The following is an 18362-nucleotide window of genomic DNA, read 5'->3' as shown; positions in this document are numbered from 1 at the left end:
GAGGCTTCAATGCATGGAAAAAGGGGGAGAAGGAATACTCACAGACCCACAGCTCTTGCTCACAGACTACCACAGGCACAAAGCTAGACATGAGACCCAATAACATGTCCAGTGCAGGATGCTGATCAAAACACCATGTCAGAGCCTGCAGGTACATTGCTCCCTGGGAGAGCAGCTCAGGGGACACTGGTACAGTGGCAGCATCCACATTTTAAGGGGTGGGGGAGGGGGAATGCAAGATCAGTATGCTCCAGGATATGTGAAATGCTTCCATGGGCACTAGGAGAACAAGAAAACCCGACCTGTTGAAGCACTGAATCTATCAAAATGTTCTGGGAGAGAGATTTCTCTACTGATGGATGGTGCCTCCTACTACTGAAAAAGGAGAGAACCACTGCTCCCTACCTGCTCCTGGGGAAGGGCCTTGTCCAGGCCACCAGTCTGAGGAGCTTTCATCTGCTGACCAGTCCCAGGTCTCCTCTGTTTTGGGGGAATCTACAGCAGGACAGAAGCTTGACATTAACTGTACATGAACCAGCCAAACATCACTGGGGGAACATATTTCCCAGACACCTGCACCAGACCCTTATGGGGCACAAAAGGATCATGAGGAAATGAGAAAGGGGCTAGTAGAACACTGATCCTTAGAACATCAATTGGATCAAAGCCCAACCAAGAAAAAGCATTTTTCTGCTGGGAGCTGCACACATGCAGTGAGAAAGATCAGGGGCCCTCAGCCTGGATGCTGCCCACCCAGACAGGTCAAAGCCCCACCTCAACTCCAGCTATATAGTTATAAATACTGCAGCTGTGTCACAGACAAGGGCCTCTCACCCTGAATGCAGGACAACCACTCAGGCACCCAGACCCATGCCCTGGCCTGCACCCAGTATCTTACCTGCCACTGGCTCCTTGGATTTATTAAGGAGCTGGTGGGTACCGTCCAGTGTGCTGTGCTTGGTGTTCCCCCTTGGAGCACTTGTTTTGAACCCTAGACCTCTAGAGATGCAAAATTTGTGGAAATTTTGAAGCCATGGGAAAAAAGAACATTTTTTTCCCGTTTTTTTTTTCAGGGAAAAAAAAACAAAAACAAATTTTGGGGGAAAATGGAAATATATGCAATACTTATTTTCCTAGCCTCCTTTACAGATCTAAATTCACTTTGCTACTTTAAAAACATAAAATGTATTATGTATAACTTGGTTTGCTCATAAAATTATCGTTTGGTATATTTATTAAAATTAAAAGTATAGTTTATTCAGACAATAATTACAAATTTACTAATTGAATTTACTTTAAAATGTTTTTAATTTCTGTTACAAATGGAGCTGCAAGCTGCTGAACTCTAAAGAACCTAGCATCTTAGTGTTTTCCAGTTGATGAGAAGCAGGAAAAAATTAAAGTTGAAAATAGAATAAACCATCAACACTATAGTAATCAAACAAAGGAAGTTATTATGTATTCTGGACTTAGTCTCCTCCACTGGGTCAAGCAGATACCAAAGCACTCATTTTTAGAAAAAGAGCTGAGAAAAAAAAAAGAGAAAAAAAATAAGACTCATTGAATACAAATTTTGCTACAAGAAACTTTGTCTAATCAGTCTCATTTCTGAGCTATCACTATTATCAGTTTCTGCTTCTCCCGATTCCTCTGATTCTTCATTTTTATCTTCATGCACTTCTGAAAAGTGAAGGTTTGCCCGGATTGAGACAAGCTTCTCTCTTCTTTCATATGTTCGTTTGGTCTATGTGAGTATTTCCAAACATAGATCAGTTTCTTTCACATGCTACAGAAGATGGAGGAACCTGAAGCAGGTGAGAAGCAAGGAGTCAGAGGCTATGTCATGCAAAGGCCTTGCCACCATACTGCAGGAGGGATGTACTTGGCAGAGTCCCAGACTACATTGCTGGACCAAATACCTGAAGATGTTCTGTATGCTGCAACATTTGAAAGTACCTTTCCAGCATCAAGCCCTAAGCGTGTTGCTTGGTTTATAATCCAGTCAAATGCAGTAGCAGTGCTATCATCACTAACACTTCTGCCTGTGAATTTTGGATCCAAGAGATTTGCAGCAGCATGAATTGACTGGCAACAAAAGTCTTTCCGTCTGTTAATAAAGTCTTTCACTTGTCTTTCTTTTGTACTTGTAAGCGGAGCTACACTTAGATTCTCATACCCAGTTTTTATCTGGGCCATTTAGTAAGGAACGTCTGACAAAAGTGCACCATCTGATTCATTCCATCCAGGAAGAGCACACACCAACTGCTGAAGCTTCCTTAGCCTGACAAAGGGTTTTTGAACCCAAAAGCTTGCTTAATAACTATTCTCCAACCATTTGGGTTGGTCTAATAAAAGATATCAAATTCACCCAAGGAACCTTGTCTGCCTATGTCCTTAGATCAACACAGCTACAACCTAAACCCCTCCATCTGATTCAGACACAGTGATTGCGGAGTAAATTGGCTTTTGAATCTTCAGGAAGTTCTGCAGCTAAATCCAGAAGACATCCTCATCAAGTACAGTGTTCCTTACACTTACGGGTACTTTAAGATCCTCAGTTATTACTGTTTCTTGCAAAGCTTCTTTGTTTTTTAGTAAACTTTCAAATCAGATCACCATTCCACCCCATCTAGTTTTACTACAGTTTGAATGTCACCATTTTATTCTTTACATTCTTTTCTTCCTGATTCTTCTTAAAAATTGCAGCTACAATATGAGTAGCTTTTACATGTTTTATAACTTCTTTTGGTCTTCAATAGATCTTTTGCAGTGTCCACCTTCCCAATGTCATTAAGAAGCAAGTTTAGTCCATAGGATACACATCCTATTGCAGTAATATGTGGATAATTATCCGTTATGATCTTCCATGCTGCTTTCATGTTACTTGCATTGTCAGTCAGCAAAGCAAATACTTTACCACTCCCAATCTTCTGTAGGATTTCACATATTTTATTACTGATATACTCTGTAGTATGCCTGTTCTCTCCTGTTTCAATGCTTCCATAAAAAAAAAAAAATGGTTGAGGTGTCGTTATCACAAAGTTTATGATTCCTTCTCCCTGCACATTTGTGCATCCATCTGTAAGTACTGGAAGACACAGTGCTTTGTTGATTTTTCCTTGCAGATTGCATTACACATTCATATTCTGATTCTAAAAGAGGCTTGCTCAAGAATGTCTGCTGGGCAAATGGTATGATGGTCTTAGTAATTTAAAAGCTTCCTGCCAGTAGGCATTTTCAATTATTGACAATGGTGCCTCAGAAGAATATATTGCTCTTGCAAGAGCTTGGTCAATTTTTTTCCTGATCTTCAGGTGATATCTTGTCTACATATTAAGATATTGAGAGTCTTTTGTATGCAGTTGGTTGCAATATTTGGTTACTTAAGGATACTGACTGAGCAACCCTTTGTGATGCTGATGTTATAGAAGCAGCAGCAGCAGGAATTCTGGATCAAGAGCGTTGGAAAGAGCTACTTGCACTTTCATCATCAGGATCTACCTCCTCCTTACATACACCCATGAAGGATTTTTTAATGTCTGCAGGACACTTCTTACATACAATGATGTGCTTGGTCATCCTAGCATCATTTGGAATTGCATATTTCATTTGACAGTATTTGCAAATCACATTTTTTTTCCTCAGAATATCTTGCAGTGTGGAAATCCTTCCATATGCTAGAAGTTGGTCGCACCATTTTGCTGAGGGAGAAAAAAGAAAAATGTAATTTAGTAGCTAGCTTGCATATATAAACACTAAGCTACAGCATGTACACATTTAGTAATGGATGGAGGAGAAGCCTCCTCAGAATTAACAGTGAACAACTTCCCTGCCCTGCAGGACTCACCTCACTGCTAAGGTTGGGTGATGCATCACAAAACATCAGATTAGTAGGAATTCAATTATGAATTACATAGGTTATGAAAATATACTAATGCAGCTAAAATATAGTTGAATGCACCGAATTCAGATAAATGTAAAACTCTTACCTTTCAGTAAAAAAGTATACTTTCTTTTAGTTCCTTTGTGCTGCTTCTGCACTTCTGTGGATCTCAAGGTCACAGGGCCAGGAAGAGCAGGTTCCTTCCAACTCCAAAACCTTTAGACTTGCTCTGTCTTCTCTCCTGAGGCTTTTGAGCAAGCAAGGCAATAAGCTCCTTCTTTCTAATCTCTACAGGGACGAATGGATGCTGCTGCCAGTGTCCACGCCCAGTCCTTTGAAGTCTAGTCAGGAGGACAGGAGCAGATCCACGAACCTCTAGATCAAAAGTCGACAATAGAGGGAATCCACAAGCAAAGAGGGCACTGAATCAGGGGTGGGCAAAATGTGGCCCAAGGGGCCTGCCAGGCGATTCTATCCAGCCCACGGGGTCCCTAAAAAATTTAGAAAATTAATATTTATCTGCCCCTGGCTGCCTATCATGCAGCCCTCGATGGCTTGCCAAAACTCGGTAAGCAGCCCTCTGCCCAAAATAATTGCCTGCCCCTGCACTAAATCCTTCTTCCTCCTCTTGTGAAAACAGCAGTGCCCCCTGTGGGCAGAAGTGTATCTTCTCTTGCATTTAAGAGTTGTGCTGTACTGCTTGGCCTTGGTGTACAGGAATTGTAATGATCTGATACTATAGATAATCTTACATAAAAGTCTTCCTATTACATAGTTATTAGAAAACATTTTTGGGGAGTAAAGGGTAGCAAAGTATGAACAACTCGCCTTAAACATCTTATTCATCGTTCTAAAAGAAAATATCTCATAAGAGCTTTTTTTAAATTTTTCCAAAAAATTTAAAAAGTTTTTCCAGTTTTTCAGAAAAAAACAAAAAATGTCCTCAGAAAAAAGCAGGGAAAAAAACATTTTTTCCCCCAAACTTTTCTGGGTTTTTTTCCAGGCCTTCACATCTCTAGAGACCTCTCTCCCATCCCTGTTTTCTTCCTGTTTTCTTTTTAGTTGTCCCCCAAAATCAAATGAATATACCTGATAGCCAACCCTAATAACCAGGAGAGAGGGTTAGGCAGGAGGGGTAACCATTTCTCTGTGAGTATCAGCCCATGTTAACCTTATATGTTAAATAAGTTGGTAAGGACCTGACTCCTGGTTGGGCAGGGGCTCCTCTTTGGGGATACGAGGTGGCTTGTCCCAAGGCCCAGAGGTCTCCTTCTCTCCTGCCTCCTCCAGGAACACATCTGCAGGATGGGCCTTTGCCTGCTCCAGCCAACAATCACCAGGTTCCTGCAATGCCCCAGCGTACTGCATCTTGTCTGAGGACACCTCTTCAATCTTCACATGCACTGTGACCTGGGGCCAAGATAAATATGTCACTGGGGAGCCGGGAACTGGGAGACACATGGCTTGGAGGGAACATCCCACAAACGGATGGAGGTGGGGATGGCAGCATTGATGATTAAACTGAAATACACGCTCTCACCTGGAGCTTCTCATCCTCTGCCTGCTCCAGCTGAAACCCCTGGGCCAGGGCCACTGCCTCAGCACATGTCTCCACGCTGCGCCCCCACTCCCAGCTCTGCATCTCCTGCGGCAGGATGGCCAAGAACTGCTCCAGCACCACCAGCTCCAGGATCTGCTCCTTGCTGCGGCACTGGGGCTCCAACCAATGGCAGCAGAGTTCCCACAGGCGGCTGCAGACCTCCTGCGGCCCCTCGGCCTCCTGGTAGCAGAGGCCCCGGAAGCACTGGCGCCAGGTCTCTGGGGTCGGGAGGTCGTCCCCTGGTGCCAGCAGTGTAGTTTCCGAGAGCAGCTTGACCTCAGAAGGCAGCTGCACAGCCTGCTTCACCTCTTGCCCCTGGATCTCCTGGCTTTGGACTGGCTCTGCCATCTGCTGCTTTACGGGCTGCAGTGCTGACCGCCATGGGGATGCCCTGCTGGCCCCAGCCTGGATGACACGAGGGACTTTTCCTGCTCCCTCAGCTCCTTTCCAGAGACCTCCTGGGTCCTGCTCCTCCATCTTCACCTCGGGCTGTACCAGGGCTGCAAAGGGAAGGTCCACCACAGCCACCGGTTCCAGCTCAGCAGCCATTTTCTCCACTAGAAAAGGCCTCACCCCAGCCTGGGCTCGCTCTCCCTCTGCTCACGCATGGCGCCAGCCAGCAGTGTCTGGTGTCCTGGCCGAAAGGAGACAGCACAGAACTTACCGCATGATGGGAGACCAGGACCACGTCCCCGCTGCCCCAACGCCCACTGATTTTCACCCACCGTGTCCTCGCTTCCCCTCCTGCCCTGACGCAGGCTGCCAGGACTGGGCTGGCTCCAGAAATGCCCCTTCCCACAGCTGCCCCAGCCTCCTGCCCTGCCTCACTAGGAGGGGCACACAGCCTGGGAGGGGGGCTCTTCCCAGCCCTCCAGTTTCTCCCAACAGCCCAGGCACCAGCACCGCCTCCTCGCCTCGCCACATAGCACCCCCGCAGCGCTCCCGCCCCGCGCTCCCGCACTGACCGCAGCGCCCCACAACTCCCCACGGATTCAGCTCCAGTCCAAAGACACCCCCCCCCCCCCCCCCAGTCTTCCCGCGGCAGGGCGAGGGCACACGCCTGCCTGCCTGCCTCCCTGCTGGTGCCCGTCGCTCTCCGCCCGTAGCCTCCTGCCCCCACCCCCGCTCCGGCCGCAGCGATGCCCACCCCGCAAGCACGCCGCGGGAAGCACGGGCACAGGCACAGGGGAAACCGCCCGCCTCTGCGGCCGCAGCACGTCCGGGCCGCAGCTCCACCCCCGCGCCCGCAGCCCCGCGCGCAGGGGCGGGCGGAGGCGGCTGTGGGGTGGCGCCTGCGGAGCAAGGCAGGCTGCTTTGTATTATTATTATTATTATTATTATTTGGGGGGCGGGGATTTGTGTCGTGTTGCAGATTAGCCGGATCAAACCCGAATCCGTTTGACTCGCTCGAGAACGACTTGTGGCCCCGCGGCCACGACCTGGGAGGCTGCCCCGGCCCTCACCTGCCGCCCGCGCCTGCCCGGGACCGAAAGGCCGCGCTCAGCGCCACGCCGCTGTGATGGGCGCTGCTGCGGGCAGGAGCAAGGCCCGCGCATCGCTGCGCCCGAGGGGAGGGGATGGGTCATGGCGTCCGGTGCAAGCCCGAGCATCTCCGGCAGGCGGCTTTTGTGTGAGAAACTGGCGTGAACCAGAGCTAGGAAATGATGGGGGGGAGGGACTAGGAGGACGCTCCCAGGAGTGAACAAAGAAAGTGAGAGGAAGGTTGTGTGAACCGGGAGGAAGAATAGGCCAGATGTGGTATTAATGTACATCTTCAAATCCTTAGTTGACATCTTACCCGACTGCCTGTCTTGCCTACATACCAGCCCAGCCTGGGGTTTCTTTGCTATTCGCTCCACCCAGGAAGAGCACACACCAACTGCAGAGGCTTCCTCAGCCTGACCAAGGGTTTTTAAACCCAAGCACTTGCAACAACAAAAAAATTCCAACTATTTAAGTTGGTCTAATGAAAGATATCAGGTTCACCCAAAGAACCTTGTCTGCAGATGTGGAAGTTTTTAGGCTAATCAAACTGAGCAGGATTGATTTCATAGAGGAGTCAGGCTGGAAGGGCCCTTGAGATTGTCTGGGCAAACCAGGGAATCAAAGCTGCAACCTTAATGTTATTAGCACCAGGCTGTAATCAATTGAGCTGTGGGTGAGGCAGGGTTGCTAATACAAGCTGATCTGCATCCAGCCAGCACAGGAGAGCTACAATCTCACTTCTTGGTACCGACGTTTTTTTGTTCCCAGAAAGTGCCCTTTAGAAACTTGGAGTTGTTTCCAGTAACTGTCACCCAAACTATTCCACTGCCAAGGAAACCAAGCAGCAAGCACTTGAAAGACAAGGAACATTGCTTTCCTTGCACAGAAACACACCACTTGTGACCCCCAGCTACCAGTTGCCATAAAAGTGTTTCTTTTGGCAGAGAAGCAAGAGCTCTGTAGTGATGCATGTTCCCTGGGCACAGGTCACAGCTGCAGGCGTGGAGAGGGACTATCCAGACAGCATCAGCTCTAAGGATGGGACTTTTGTCCCAGTCTGACCTGGCCCAAAGGGCTTGAGGTTAGGGTGAATGTCACTGCCATGTGACTCTCCCCACCAGGGCTTTCCCTGCGGCAGCTGCTCCATGCCACCAACCTGCCTACTCCTGAGGCTGCCCCTGCAGTGCCTGGGCCAGGGGCAGACACTACTGGTCTCAGCTGCATGCCTTCCTCAGCTCTGGCTGGGTCTCTCCTACCATAGACAGTAAGTTACTGAGCTCCCTATTTGCTGCTGTCCCTCCCCCAGCCCTGGAGCTGCCTCCTCTGCAAGCCAACCTTGGACCCAACTCCCCCATGGGTTGGGGTGAGGCCTTCTGTCCTGGCAACCGTAGGCGGGTCTATTTGCTGTGCAGCTGCCGGAGCTGCAAACAGGCCTGTTTGATGTGCCACGGGAGTTCATGGGCCAATGCCCACAAAGAAATGATCAGCTTTCCTTACTAAGGGAGGCCACCCACTGTGGTCACGTCTACTGAGTTCTTGGGGCAAATAAAAAAGAAAATAGGGTCATAAGTAGGGGATGGGTTGGGTGGGAATTAAAAGCTGTAGAGCTGAGGCTGGAGAAAACCACAAGAACTACAGGCTGCAGAGGGGGTTCTGGGCTGACTGCCTCGAAGGCAGGGTCTGGGTGGTGACCAGGCTGGAGGGAAGGGTCAGGGTCAGAGGGAAGCAAGACTCAGGAGCTGCCTATCTGCCAGGCTGGGGTGCAAGGGATCCCAGGCTACATGTGCAGCCTGGAGAGTGGGTGTAAGCACAGGTGTGGGTAAGGAGGTGCTGGCATCATCCAGGGATGTCGGTACATGGTGCAAGCAGACTAGGAGCCAGTAGGAGGCTGTGAAGTGTGAGTGGGAATGGGTAGGGCAGGCAGGTGGTCAAAGGGTCTGTCTGTGCTGGCAGGGGCAGGGCACAGCCATACCAGACTGCAGGGGTCACACACCAGGACCTACAGCTGCTGTTTCTGCTGCCACCAACCATGAAGTTTCTTATGGGAGAGGAGGGGCAGCAATGTCCTTGGCTTGTTTTGGGGCCTTATAGTCCCTGCAGGAGCTGCCCTGAGTCATGCTGGGGCTGCACCCAGCTAGTGCAGGTGGCAGCAGGCTGACGGCAGCCCAGTACCCTTCAGTTTGATTGAGAGAATCTCATGGGAGATGGTGTCAAAGGCTTTACTGAAATCTAAGTAAATGACATCAACCTCATGTCCCTCATCCAGATGGCCAGTTACTTGGTCGTATAAAGACAGTAGGTTAGTCAGGCATGATCTACCCTCAACAAAGCTATGCTGGTTGCTTCACAACACCCCTTCAGTTGCCAGCTTGTGATTGATGGCCTCCTTAACAAATTTTTCAAAGATTTTTCCCAGGACTGAAGTCTGTAGTTTGTCAGGTCATCCCTCTTCCCTTTCTTAAAGATGGGTACCACACTGGCCCTCTTCTAGTCGTCCAGGACCACTCCCGAGTTTCACAATTCTTCAAACGGCTTGGCCAATGGCGCTGTTATAAGATCATCCAGTTCTTTCAGGACTCTCAGGTGCAGGCCATCTGGCCTGGCAGACTTGAAAGCATCCAGGCATTGTAGGAGATTCCTCACCTCTTTGGGACTGATTTCATGTAATCTGTTGTCTTCCCCCCATTCCCTGGGCCACTGGTCAGGCAAGCAGCTCCTGTTTGGTTTCAGGAATACCAATGAGAAGTATGAGTTCTCCCTTTTCCCAGGTGTCAATTGTGGGCTGCTCCTGAGCATTCAGCAGGGGTTCCACAGTAGATCCCAATTTTTTCTTGCTTCCTACGTATGTGTAAAAGGACTTTTTGTTGTCTTTTATGCTAGTTGCCAGCTTGATTTCCATGCCTGCCTTAGCTTTCCTTGTCTCGTATCTTCAGGCCCTGGCAATACAGGTGTATTTCTCTCTGGTAGCTGATCCGTTCTTCCATTGCTGAACGGTCACTATGTGAGGTCATTCAAGGGATTGCTCATCTTGTCAGAAGTCATACACAAACTGAAATGGGATGCTTTCTGGAAAATCACTCCCACTGACAAGTATTTTGCAGTACTCAAAAATGCAGAAAAACTGAAGACATCTCTCATAGATAAGGTTACAAAGACAACTGAGGACACTTATGAAAACCTTTTACTGCTGATTAATGATCTCTATGAAGATTACAAGGCTTTCAGTGCTTCCTGTCAGGAGAAATCTGAAATGTGCAAGTATCGGAAGGGTTTCATTGAGCTAGTTCAGATGCTCAAAAATCTGGTAGCCGCTGATAGAGAAGGTGATTGAGAATCACATCTTCAAGCTGTACAGGACCTCCTCCCTATCTTTAGAGAATTTGACTGCATTACTTCTGCTATGCTTCTTGGTACCTTGAAAATATGAGAAGTCTCTATTCACAACATGCAGATGTGTTCCAAAAAATTTAGATAGCCATTTTGTTGTCCAACAATGGAACAGGTCATTCTGTGCAATTTCTTCTGATATGAAGCTGGAACGAACTATTCAGAGATCTCAAAAAAGTCCTGGTAGAGGTATAATTGGACAGACTGGGCAACAACAATATGTTAATGAATGGAAACTTGTTTATCATGACATTCTCGCAATCAGCAATACATTCTGAGAATTAACAGGGTCTGACAGAACTAGGTATCATGAGATATCCACTCACCATGAGTTGCCTGGGAGTTCAGCCTCAAATATTGCATCACGTGTTTCCTGTGTGTTCCAGTTCATGAAAGATAGAGGGAACCCATATATCACATCTGGTCAGATGCAACTTCACAATTTCATAAGCAAGCAATGTGTCCCAAAAGAGGTAGCTGAAAGACTGCTTTCATTCAGAGAACATGCAAAGGAGGCTTATATACAGTTTAGAGATGAACATTTAATTAAGAAAATAAAGAAGCTTTTGGATACCATTAAGAAGGTAAAATGTCCAGGACTTGTTTCTGATGGAGATGAACAGATGGAGAAAAACAAACCAGCTGTAGCATCAGAAAAGAAATCCTACTTTGCAGCTAAGACAATCCTACATACAGCAAAGGATTAAGGAGAGTCTGTATACTGAGGTACAATCTACTGCCATGTAACATGTTATTTGATGATTATGGCCTTCTTACTAAACCAGCCAAGTTTGTTCTTTTAAGGGAGCTTGGGAAGGAACTGCAGCTATCTGATTACAATTTCCATCAGTACAGCAACAAAAAAACTGTGATAATTGTAGACTTTGTCTCAAGTATGCCACACCTGAAGCAAAAAAATGAAAACTTTTCCAGATGGGGCAACTGACAACTGACGCCCAGGAAAAAGCCAACCTATTAAATAGGTACTTTGCGTCGGTCTTTCATCAGTCCCACGGGACACCCATGCCCGCTATGGGACGGGAGTCCAGGTGAGGGTGATCCCCTGCCCTCCATTAATGCTGACTTCGTGAAGGAACATCTTGAGAAGCTGGATACCTTCAAGTCAGCCGACCCTGGCAATCTTCACCCCAGGGTACTCAAGGAGCTGGCAAGCATCATAGCCCAGCCTCTGGCATGGATCTTCGAGAACTCCTGACGCTCTGGTGTAGTGCCCGAAGACTGGAAGAAGGCCAATGTGGTGCCTATCTTCAAGAAAGGGAGGAAAGTGGATCCGGCTAACTATAGGCCCATTGGCCTGACTTCTATCCCGGGGAAGATCTTAGAAAAGTTTATTAAAGAGGCCATCCTTAATGGACTGGCTGACGCCAACATCTTAAGGGATAGCCAGCATGGGTTTGTTGCAGGTAGGTCTTGCTTGACAATTCTCATTTCCTTCTACAACCAGGTGACCTATCACCTGGATAAGGGAGAAGATTGATGTCATATATCTTGACTTCAAAAAAGCCTTCGATCTGGTTTCCCATGATCACCTCTTGGAGAAACTGGCCAATTGTCGCCTTGGGTCCTCCACGATCCACTGGCTGGAAAATTGGCTCCGGGGTTGGACCCAGAGGGTAGTAATTGATGGAAGTCACTCATCATGGTGTCCTGTGACCAGTGGGGTCCCCCAAGGCTCTGTCCTTGGACCCATACTGTTCAACATCTTCATTAATGATGTGGACACTGGAGTCAGAAGTGGAATGGCCAAGTTCGCCGATGACACCAAACTTTGGGGCAAAACATCCACACCAGAAGACAGGCGGGTGATCCAGGCTGACCTGGACAGGCTCAGCAAGTGAGCGGATGAGAATCTGATGGTGTTCAACACCAATAAATGCAAGGTTCTCCACCTTGGGAAAAAAAACCCGCAGCATCCTTATAGGCTCGTCAGTGCTATGTTGGCTAGCACGAAGGAAGAAAGAGACTTGGGGGTCATCATTGACCACAAGATGAACATGAGCCTGCAGTGCGATGCTGCGGCTAGTAAAGTGGCCAAAACTCTGGCTTGCATCCATAGATGCTTCTCAAGCAAATCCCGGGACATCATTCTCCCCTTGTACTCAGCCTTGGTGAGGCCGCAGCTGGAGTACTGCGTCGTTTTGGGCTCCACAATTCAAAAAGGATGTGGAGAAGCTTGAGAGAGTCCAGAGAAGAGCCACGCGCATGATCAGAGGTCAGGGAAGCAGACCCTACGATGACAGGCTGAGAGCCCTGGGGCTCTTTAGCCTGGAAAAGCGCAGGCTCAGGGGTGATCTGATGGCCACCTATAAGTTTATCAGGGGTGACCACCAGTATCTGGGGGAACGTTTGTTCACCAGAGCGCCCCAAAGGATGACGACTAGGTCGAATGGTCATAAACTACTACAAGACCGTTTCAGGCTGGACATAAGGAAGAATTTCTTTACTGTCCAAGCCCCCAAGGTCTGGAACAGCTGACTTCCTGCCCTTTGGGCAGGGGGCTGGACTCTATGATCTTCCAAGGTCCCTTCCAGCCCTAATGTCTATGAATCTATGAATCTATGATAGCATGTGGAGGAAAGCGATCCAATTCCAATTAGTTCGTAGGGTGGATATTGTGTTTGACACTTACATTGAGAAGTCATTGAGAGAAGGTGAATGAGAGAGAAGAAAGACTACTACACCAATCGAGTTTGTAAAACTGGATCCTGACATTTCACCTGTTCAGATGGAGACGTTTTGGCCTTCTTAAGCAAACAAAGAGTTATTACAACTGTCAGCCAAGCAATACTTTTGTGAAAAATGAAGAGAGAGTAGCATACATACTTCAGTGTTAAGTGGAACTATGACGGGAGAAAATGACAGAAGGGAGGCCACAATGATCACAGATAATGGCATTTAGGTATGCAATCATCTGTTTGCTGCTCTAAAAGAAGCAGGTGCTCGGCTGATCATCCATTTATTTGATGCAGTTTTATCTGGTTTCACATGTCATAGTGCTTTCTAATGATACAGATGTTTTTGTTCTTTGATGTCTGTTTCAACTGTTTGAAAAAGGACTTTTGGAACTTTGGATTAAAGCAGGCTTGGGTGATAAAAGTAAGATTTGCTCTTCTTCACACTCTTGGACAGAAACTAGGACCAATTGTGTGCAGGACCAACTTATTAAGGCTCACATCCTCACAGGATGTGATGTCACCAGCAAAATAAGAGCAAAACTGTCAGCATGGAGCGCATCACCAGAGAAATTCCTCTTAGGTTTCGCTGAAGATAACTATGTCCTCGAAATTATGCTAACAGAAACAAAGAATACCTTGTTAAGGTCCTACAGCCATCATTTCATTGCAAAACATTTGATGAGCTTTGTTTTGCACTTTACAAAAGTAACCCCCTCCCCGCCCTCTTTCTCTATTCAAAATGGACATCACAGGAGATGCTTCTTTGTGGCACATGAATGCTTTAGCCTGGGTGATAGCATCTACGGAAGTATGTTAAATCTGAAACATTTTGGGTGGGACAAAGACTTGAGTGGAGCTCTTTCCAGACAAATGTCTCCATTCTGTTCCTGATGAATTATTGCTGACATGTAACTGTGCAACATGCAAAACTGCAAGATGCAAGTGCCAAAAAATTACATTTCTTGTACTGAACATTACAAATGTAGTGAAAACTGTATAAGGAAAACCAAATAGTCTAATGGATGATGTGTTGTATCACCCAAAAACATTAAAAAAAAATTCTTTCAATAGTAACATTAATCTAATATCATGTTGTATGCTATAGCACTTCTTAATTCCATATTGATATTCCAGTTTTATATACAGCATTTAGATTTCAACTGGTATGTAAGAAAAAAATTAATAAATAATGTTGAGATAATTTGCCTTGAGAGAAGCGTGAACCCTACTTTCTTTTGTCACTGTGACATTGGAAACATCTTTATTGGATTATTTGACCTTGAAAACATTGGGTCAGACACCAAGATTACCTTTGTACCATGCTTAGAAGGCACCGAATGGTGAAGTCTACCCAAGGTTTTTATTTTTTCACATGTGTTTCCTTAAGTACAGGTGGTTACTTTAGTCAGTTTTGACTTTTCTATGGGGGTTCTATGCCAGGGCCAGGACTACATAAAGAATCATAGAAATCCTGGAGCAGTGGAGCTGGAAGTGACTTCCATAGGTCACATCAATCTAACCTCTGCCTAGGGCAGGATCAGCCCTGTTCAAATCAATTATCAAAACGTCTTAGCAAAACTGCCATCAAAGTTGACACAATATTAGGCATCGCACCCAAGCCTACCACAGGGAAAGCAGAGGGACCACAGCAGCCAATGTCCTGCTGCTGTGAAAGGTTGTTCATTTACACTCAAGAGATCCCAGGTAGAGGCCATGACCCAGCTATAAAGGAAGGTAACCCCACTACCCACTCCAAACTAGTCTGACCAGGGGGTCAGACCCATCTTGGTGCTCAAGGGGAAACCCTGGGCTAGAGCTGATTTACCCTGAAGATCTCCCCACGGCTGCAGGGAGCGGGGTCACCAGCTGGGCTTGGGCTTCTTTGGCCATGGGGGCCACAAGGATGGTGCAAGTAGAAGGTGGGGAGAAAAGATGGGGTCCATCCATGCCCCCACTCCATGACAGCCCACACCTCACCTGCCCCAAGTGAGCAAAGACACCCCCACAGCACACCCTGCTGGACAATGGAGGTATAGTGCCCTCACCCCATTACAGACTTTAGCACCCCTGTCGAAGTTGAGCATGCACGTCTCCACAGTGCTTCCTACGGGTGCATCCGCCTGCCCCTGATGCATGTGGACCTCCCACAGCATTCCTTCCTGGAAAATGAAGATATAGCACCCCACCCCATTACAGCCCCTATTGCACCTGCCCCAGGTGAGTGCAGACCTACTCAGTGCCCCCTGTAGGTGCCTCACACCTGTCCCAGATGGATTCACACACCCCACAGTGGCCCCTGAAGGGCAATGACCCCAATAGTGGCCCCTACTAGTCACTGAAGATGTAGCATCCCACCCAATTACAGCCCATATCACACCTGCCCCAGGTGAGTGTTGACCCTCCCCCCCACCCCCCGTGTCCCCTGTAGGTGCATCCTACCTACCCTAGCTGGACTTGTGCACCCAGTGATGATGCCCCCTGCAGAGCAATGAAGGTATCACCTCCCAGCTGCCATGGCCCACATTACAACTGCCCTGGGTAAATGCAGATAACACCCTCCCCAGCACCCACTGCAGGTGTATGGGGGCCTCACACCTGCCTCAGGGGAGGAAGGGCTTCCCACAGTGACCCCTGCTGGTGCCCTGAGGATGTAACACCCCCTACATCACACCTGTCCCAGGTGAGCACAGGCTCCCCCCAAGGGCTCCCTGCTAGACAGTGAAGGCATAGCAACCCTGCTCCATCACAGTCCCTATCACACCTGTCAAAGGTCAGGTCTGATGCCCCCACCCCTACAGCACCCCCTGCAGGAGCATGAGAGTATAACACCCCCACCAGTCTATCACTGTCCATATCGCCTGTATCCCACATACATTAAACCCTGATCAGGGGCACACAGTCAACTGTGCCAGGTAAGTGCAGACCTCACCACACCATGGCAACCCCCACAGGGCATGGGTGGTATAAACCTCCAGGTGAAGTATCTACCTACCTCCACAGTAACCCCTGCAGGCAATGTGAAGGTATAACACCCCCTCCCCCCCCAGTCCCACAGCCCACATCCCTTGAGTCTGGGATACACACGCATGCATACACGCACAGTCCAGGCCCTCCAGGACAGTGAAACAGACACACACACAGAGAACGCAGGCATCCAGGACAGACAGACACCCCACCTCCCCACAACACACGTGGAAACCAGGGATCCAGGACAGACTGACAGACAGACACACATGCACACAGAACCCAAGCATCTGGGACACACAGCAGTGCCTGAATAAAGTCAGCGCTGCCCCCCCCCTCATCCTCCCTGGCACACTCCGCAGGGCACGGGGAGTATCAACCTCCAGCTCTGGGACCTGCCCTTCCCTAGGAAACAGACCATGACTAATCATCCTGCAGAGGCCAGCAGGTGCAACCCCCTCAACCCCTGGGGAAGGGGGCAGCAAACCCAACTCAGCTCCCCCAGATCTGGCCAGGCAGCCCGTGCCCAGCCACCCAGCCCTGGGGCCCAACAAACACACCCTATCCTAAGCTCAAATTGTCCTACCACCACCCAGCAAAGCCTGATGCTGCATGTCCTGGGGCTGTCTTCAGGAGGTATTGTCAGCAGCATGGAAAACCAGACCCCCATGGAGCTGGCACCATGCACAGACCACCCCTACCCAGTCACCTCTGTGACAAAGACAAGCCACTGAGGTGGATGGGAGGTACGAGGATGGGCCAGACAGCACCGGCTTGCCACTTGGGGACCCATTGTGGCACACCACACTCCTGTCTCCGGTATCCTGCTGCCATGGAGAGGGGAGGGCAGAGACTGCAGCAGCTGTGGGGGAGATTGGGGCAGGAGGGGCACTGTGGTGTAGGGAGGTGGGGTCTCCAGGACTGGGGCTTTTCCACATGCACTCACACACATGGAACCCACGTGTCTTGGTCACACACGCGTTCACATGGAACCCAGGTGTGTGGGTCACACACACACACACACACACACACACACACACACACACACACACACAAGCATACACACGCACACCCCCCAGGCATCCAAGAGATGCCTCCCCTATCATGCACACCCCACCCACAGCTACAAACATGGAACCCAGGAGTCCGAGGTACCCACCCATGGAGCCACCAACACACGTGGAACCCAGGCATCTGACACACACACACACCCCACCCATACATACACAACACCCAAGAGTCCTAGACACAGCCAGGCACTTACAGCAGGAACCCAGGCACCCAGGACACACTCACAGCTTTTACTTCCCCAAGATTCGGCTCCGTTCCCAGCTGCCTGAGCAACTGCAGGTCATTAGCACAATCAAGCTGCTAACACGTGTGCACACGTGTGTGTGTGCACACATGTGGGTCACACATGGGTTCCTGGGTGGGGAGAGGAGAGACACCCGGGTTCTGTGAGTGTTTGTGTGCATCTGTGAGCACAGTCCTGGATGCCTGGGTACGTGTGGTGCGTCCATGCTGGGGGGTTGGGGCAAGTCCGGGAGGTAAGGCACCCCCCTGGCCTTCACACCACATGTACACCGTGGGTGGCAACAGGGCCCAGACAGGCAGTCCTTCCATCCATGGCCCTTTGACCCCATTACTGCTCCCCAGGCCCCCCATACCAACCTTTCAGGCTCCCAGTCACCACCCAGCCCCCCTCCCAGTTTCCCTGACTCCCACCCCAGCCACCCCAATTTCCTCCCTGAACCCCAGCTCCTGGACCACTCCAACTGCCCCCCAACCTCCCAGATGCCCCTGACCCCCAGCCCTTCATCACCACCCAGGCCCTCCAGTCTTGCTGAGCCCCACCACAGCTCCTTAGGCCCCTTAACTGCCACCCCAACCCCCAGATGCCTCTGAACCCCAAGTCTCCTGGACCACCCTGACTGCCCCTCCAGACATCCAGATCCCCCGACTGCCCCCAGATCCCTGCCACCCCAAACCCCCCAATATCCGTCTTTCAGCCCACCCTCTGACCCCCACCCCAGCCACCTTGACCCAAATCCTAACCCCCTGACCATCATCCCATCCTCCAATGATCTCTGTTCCCCACAAACCCAGTCCACCTCCCAGACTCCCAAGCACCACCCTAACCCACCAGATCTCCCTACCCCCTAGCCCAGTTCCCCTGACCCCCACTCCCCAACAACCATCCTAGCCCCTGATCTCCCCTGACCCTCCTCCTAGTTCTCCTGACTCCAATGTCAGCCCTGGCCCCACTGACTCCCAGCCCACCCCCCTGCTCCACCAGCTTGCTTTGACCTCTGACTACCACCCCAGCCCCCCTGATCCCCGACTCCCA

At 49.3% G+C, this 18362-nt stretch overlaps 1 pseudogene; it reads right to left on the bottom strand.

The window, feature by feature from the left end:
• LOC102562640 (zinc finger protein 135-like) overlaps positions 1-6755 on the bottom strand; it is a 28771-nt pseudogene extending 22016 nt beyond the window's left edge.
• Positions 6756-18362: the final 11607 nt, after the last annotated feature.

This window comes from Alligator mississippiensis, chromosome 4, assembly GCF_030867095.1.
Source record: "Alligator mississippiensis isolate rAllMis1 chromosome 4, rAllMis1, whole genome shotgun sequence".
In the NCBI taxonomy this organism is placed as follows: Eukaryota; Metazoa; Chordata; order Crocodylia; family Alligatoridae; genus Alligator; species Alligator mississippiensis.
This window is presented reverse-complemented; position numbering and strand designations above follow the sequence as displayed.